This window comes from Oreochromis niloticus, linkage group LG1 (assembly GCF_001858045.2).
Source record: "Oreochromis niloticus isolate F11D_XX linkage group LG1, O_niloticus_UMD_NMBU, whole genome shotgun sequence".
Taxonomy (NCBI): Eukaryota; Metazoa; Chordata; class Actinopteri; order Cichliformes; family Cichlidae; genus Oreochromis; species Oreochromis niloticus.
The window spans coordinates 29327860-29333859 of NC_031965.2; the positions used below are offsets into that span (position 1 = coordinate 29327860).

A 6000-nucleotide genomic window follows, 5' to 3' on the forward strand; every position below is an offset into this window, starting at 1 on the left:
ATATCCCACCAAACAACAGAGAATATTATATTTCCTATCACTGAAACTTGAAGGGGTGCCGTGGAATTGCAAACGATTGCAATATAATAAATATAACTTGCATACTAAATGAACAGTTGTTTGTCTTAGCTAAAATCTTTTGATTGTCATCACTCACTGCTAACTCTGTTCTGTCTGAACTCATAATGGCTTGTATAATGTGTGTGGGCAAACAAAGGATGATGGAAATGATGATGATGGAATTTCTGACTGCCTCTGTAACAAGTTTAACAGATTTCATTACTCCCCTACACAGCACACTGACGGCCACCCAGAATGGGCAACAATTTCTTGCCAACCAAAACTATGCAAGGTTGTCAAAACCAACCTCTGCATCCATGACTCAACAGTGACTATGTAGGTCAGCACCGTCTGACAAGCTCTAATGCTTGGGGGGTGTTACTGCACATTACAGAAGCAGACACACACACACACACACACACACACCTCGATTATTAAAGGCGAAACCCAGTCAGTAAATGTACAGAAAGAGGTCATGAACGTCTAAGAACTAATCCAGTAATACAGCAACATTGACGAGGAGGACGCAACAACATCATACAGCTTACTTCATCTCAACTGACAACACTAAGATTAAGCGAGGAGTAAGAATCCAGAAATCTCCTGAGATAGTAATCAAGCAGAACATTAGAGTTTTATTCAAAGATAAGAACAAAATCCTGATTAAAATAATCAGTGATACTGGATTTTCACGGCTGATGCCAATAGCCATTTTTAAGGAGTTTTAAAAATCTGATATATATTTATTCATTAATGGGTTTTTTTTTATAATTTCAGTCTCCAACTTACATACAATTTAGACACCGCATGGCTCTCCACCACCAGCTACTCTGATGCAAACTGGAACGCAAAGCAGACAGTGCTAAGGGTATAACAGCAGAATCAGAGCAAACACTACTCTTAAAACTTTGACAAAATTTTTCATTTACCCCAATGATCTTTTCTGCCTTTTGTTCTGCAAGATGATATGAAGAAACATATGTAACACATACACTGTATAGTATATATCAGTGCTGCCATTCTTAAAAAATAAATAAATAAAAACCCTCACAACCCACACATAGACAAATTTATGCATCTGGGTACCTGGGATAGTAACATGTAGTCATTCAGAGGCACAAGAAGCAACCCAACAGTTTCACTCCTCAGGATAGTAACTATAGACAGGTGGGCTCATCATTGTAAGATAAATTATTATTTTGTAAGAGAAAGCACAACAGTGCACTGGCCACAAGGAGTCCATAACTACTGCCTTGTGGGGCCCTGCTTATCATCAGCAGCAATTTTTGTGTCGCAAATATTCCCTCAACAGCCTTTGATGTAATTACTTTCCAAACAGCTACCCTCGAGCCCATATCCTGTTCTAAATTCATGGCTTGACTTGTTCACAACGTCACTGGAACACACACGTTTTTCATTTGTTGCCTTCTAAAAAACACAGTGCAGTTCCACTCTCACCAGGGAGAGGACCAGCAAATATTTAATAGTACTATGACAGACAGTAAACAGGTGAATTGCAGAGTCTGATGGTGCACCAGAAAAGAGCTACATATAATTTAAAAGTGGGAGAAAAGGGTTGTGGCCAAGTTTTAAACTTTGTGAGGGTGCAATGTAAAGGGAGGGAAGGTAGGGATGGAGCTCATCTCACAAAAAAGAACAACTACCTAACTTGGTCTTTTAATGTAATGTAGTAATCTTGAATGAGCTTCATAAAGAGACTACAAAGCAAACAGAGACTAGATCTACAGGTACAGAGTGTCATCTGCCCTTTTTCACAGTGCTTCAGAGTTGCTCTAGTCGCTTTTTAATGAAATTGTTTGTTTTCATAACAGAATGAGTATATGCATTACTGAAATCTTCTCATAATTTGTTGAAACCAAACTAATAACAAAAAACACTTTCCTAAATATCACATAAAGATTGAAGTGAATGTTTATTTCGAATGAGTTTAACGTTTATTTTTTAATAAGCTCTGTACATATTTCATACTCACTGAAAACTGAAGCATCTTACCAAGAGTCTAAAGTCATACTACTAGGTTTGCTAGCCTGTGCTTTAGCATTGGTCCTGCTGCTACAGTACCACAATACTGTAATAACTTTTGTTTAGCATGTTAGGAGTTATTAATTAGCAGTGATCACAAACTGTGACTAAATACAAAAGTGTTTTTCCAACAAAACACTAGAAAACAGCTTCAGATCAGAGATCACAAGGGAATCACAATTCATCTTTAGGAAAGAGAATAAAACCCCAGCAAAATATTTCTGAGTCATTTCATAAAAGAAACAAGACATAGAAAAATTCTTTGGTTTTTCCCTTAAGTCAGCAATGTACTGTTTTCATTGTGTTTTGGAGAATGGAGCAATTCAAAGAGTGAAATGTTCTTTCTTTTATTCGTGTACTCTCTTCTTAGATTAAAAAAAAGCCGTTTTGGAAGCCTTACATCAGATTCTGTGACAATTGGAACTTCATTGGGAACAAAGTGCCTGGCCATCAACCTTGACTAAACTGCACAATACAATTCCACTTCTAGGCTTCCAAACAGGCAGAATTATCATTTTGAACAGCCACAGATAATTTGGCCTAATGGAGCACATTATCACACTACAATGACCAGAGTTTATTTCATCTTATAAAAGATTGTTTCAAGTCACCCAATGTGCCAAGGATCACAAAATAAAGGTTATGAAATGAATGTGACCTTTAACAAGATATTTGTCAATGCTTTCACAGATACATCAACATTTTCATTACGACTTGATGAAATCTGCTTCAAAGGGTGCGTACATATTTTGGGTGGTGCAGAAAGGGGAATGCATTTCTGCTCATGTAACTTGACAAATTGTGCTTCAAGGTTTCTATTTATATCTTTCTCATCTCACAGGAAGGGTAGAATCTTCCCAATTCCCTTGCCGTTTGCCAGAGGCTTAGTGTGACATATTGCTAATCTGGTTATTATGCAATTTATCAGGCGTCTCTCTTTTACAGCCGTGCATGAATATTATGCAGGTTTCTCATGAGCCAAACTGCAATAACACTGCAAGGAGCTAATGAGCAACCACTACTACTGTGGTAATATATCTCAAGTCACTTCAGGGTACTCTTGTTGCAACAACTTGTTAGTCTAAGTCACTCCATTAAACTAACTAAATTATTTTTTTGCTAATGATATAGAAAGCCTCTCAGGCTGGAGCCAATGGATTGTGACCAAAACAAGGAGCGAAGAACTCATCAGTGTCCTCTGTTTGACAGCAGATACTTCAGGAAAGAGAAGTTAGAGACCTTGCTGCAGACCAAAGGCCTTGCTTAACTGGCACTCTGAATTGATGCAAGGGAAGGAGGAATCTCAGCAAGGATTCATTATTGCCTCTGGCATCTCTCAACATATGAGGTATGGCCACAGTCACCAGTGGAAGCTGTTTTTGCAAAGTGAGCACGATTTGATACGGATGACAGATTGAGCGTGGCCTGAAGCAAACATCTTCCTGAGCCTTAGATGGTCATCCTTTTCAGAAGCGGCTGCGTTTTTGTGCCACCAGCTAATTAAGAGTGGCCCATCATTAAAGACGCGTAAATCAGACCTTAATGTGACTCAAGAGCCTTGGTGAGACACTGGGCAGAAAAATGTGGTCCTCTGATTTAATGGGCCCTGAACTGAAGGAGATATAAGTCTTGATAATGATAGTCAAGTACAGTGTATTGATCACATCTCCCACTGGAGTCTATGTGGGTTAAAACAGCCAGCTCGGAAATTGAACAGGGATTTCTCGACTGTGTAGAGCAATCTTACAGAGAGGCGTGATGGTCAAAATAACCTGACTAATGCATTTCTACAAGACAACTGTGGTTCCCTTTGTCATTTCTACAATATACTACAATAGACAAACTGCTATCTTTCCAGCGGGCTAAGTTGCAGATGACAAGAAACATATATACACAAAGGAGAGCATGCTGTAAAAAGATCTATTATTTTTAACTCTTTAATTATCAAAAGGATTAAGATTCACACAGTGGACACGAGCACTAAATTACCGTTAGAATGTGCGGCTGGCTATGCTCTCCATACAGTTCCCTTCCCTGTCACCACGTCTTCATGAGTGCGCTAAATGCTGGCTGAGGCTGCTCTGGGAAATTGTTAAGACAGTTGGAGCTTTCTCTAATTACAAAACAACAGTGACAAAAGTTTGACATTCAGTGGTTTGGCATTTTGCATTCCCATCATTATTGTAATGAAACATTAAATATTTATCATATACGAGCCGGGGAGGAATCATTTTTCCCGATGTCATTAAGATTTTGGTTAATTATCATGGCCCATTGGGTCCAGCACCTCCTGCAATGTGCTACTATCCTCTGTCCATTATCCACTATGTAATTATCAACACATGCTGTCTAGCCACCATTACAGCATTTTCTCTTGGAAACATGTTTATAATTATACCTCAAGATGTTGATTTGCCAAATGCTGTTAATGGAAAGCTCCTGTTCGTTTGCCTGGAGTTGAAATCAAAAGCCATTTATGGAGGCACTTGAGAGTGCTATCTGCAATTACCTGTTCAGTGTTTTCAAAACCACTTTTCTAACACTTTTTTTTTTTAAATCTCAGAAGACTGAATTAAAAGTACAATGACAATATCCCATCTTGGCGTAATGGTTGGCAATCTTGTATCCGTCACACTAAAAACAGGATCTTTCAAAAATGTGTTTGTCTACCATCCATCACGAGTCTGCTTGATGCACACATTACAACAGATATGGTTATCGTGTTTCAAAATATACACAACAGTGTCAGAAAATCAATCAATTTCTCAGACACAATATTCACAGAAAGATGCAAGAAATAAGTGTCTACCTGACCAGACTAGACTGGACTGAACCAAACCTCGCAAAAGTCCTACAGAATGAGATCCCACATCCTGTGCGCATTTCCTGTTTACAAAAATTCAAAAATAATGTAGAAGAATATAGATTTTACTTAACCAAAAAGTTGCAAGAACACAGTCTTAAATGGTTTCAAATAGAAACAAAAAGAAAAAAAAATGACAAGTGTCCTTTTCATGGGTTAGTTTACTTTTTCTGACCTCTGGCGTCATTCGGGACCATCATCTACTGGCAAATGATATACAAAAAAGGTCTTCAATACACTAGTGCTAGCTAATTTTTAAGTATAATTTTAGTGTTTTCTTCATTAATTTAATAATTTAGTTCTCTTTTTAGCTAGAATTAATTATATTTTACAGGGTGCTGCTCGTGCGTGCGAGCTAACTTGGTCAGCAAGCTGCACAGGTGCACCGAGATGCATAATTAGACAGCTGAACGCTCACCTCTCGCTTCTTCGTCAGGCTGTAACATACAGAAAGCCATAATATAAATGTCAGATAATTCCATTAAAATCCTCCAAAAACGCCACATAAGTCACAAAAGTCATACTAGCGAGGTGAGCCATAACAGACAAGACTGGCTTCCACAGCAGGTGTAAGGAAAGTTGCCACTCACGAAGCCCAGTATCACGATGGATTGCTCATTTTAAAAAAATAAAATAAAATAAAATAATTAAGACGCCCAAACTTTTTTTTACTAGTCTGTAAAAGTACGCTTTCAAAAAGTGAGAATTTTAACACATGAATCTGCTGAGACTGACTCGCTTTTAGAGCCAGCCTCAAGTGGTCATTAGAGGAACTTCATTTATTTTTCGGGGCTTCATGTCGAGAGGTCAAAGCACGAAAAATTTAGAGAAAAGTAAGAGGAAATAAACAGGCTTTGCAAGGGTATAAGATTTATGGCCAAGAAGCAATGTTACAACAAAGAAACAAACAGACCAAGCACAAATCTCCTGACTTTTTGTGCTAAATTTAGATTGCTAGTCTGAAAGGTGAAGCCAAATCAACCTCATATCTGCATGCTTTTTAGTGGCCACCAGGGGGCAACCCCAGTGTGTGA

General features: G+C 38.2%; 1 long non-coding RNA gene across 1 annotated transcript in view; it reads right to left on the reverse strand.

The window, feature by feature from the left end:
• Positions 1-5784, reverse strand: part of LOC109201939 (uncharacterized) — a 31363-nt gene extending 25579 nt beyond the window's left edge. Inside the window, exon 1 of the long non-coding RNA XR_003220166.1 lies at positions 5385-5784. This is a non-coding gene — a long non-coding RNA (uncharacterized LOC109201939). The remainder of the gene's footprint in view (positions 1-5384) is intronic.
• Positions 5785-6000: the final 216 nt, after the last annotated feature.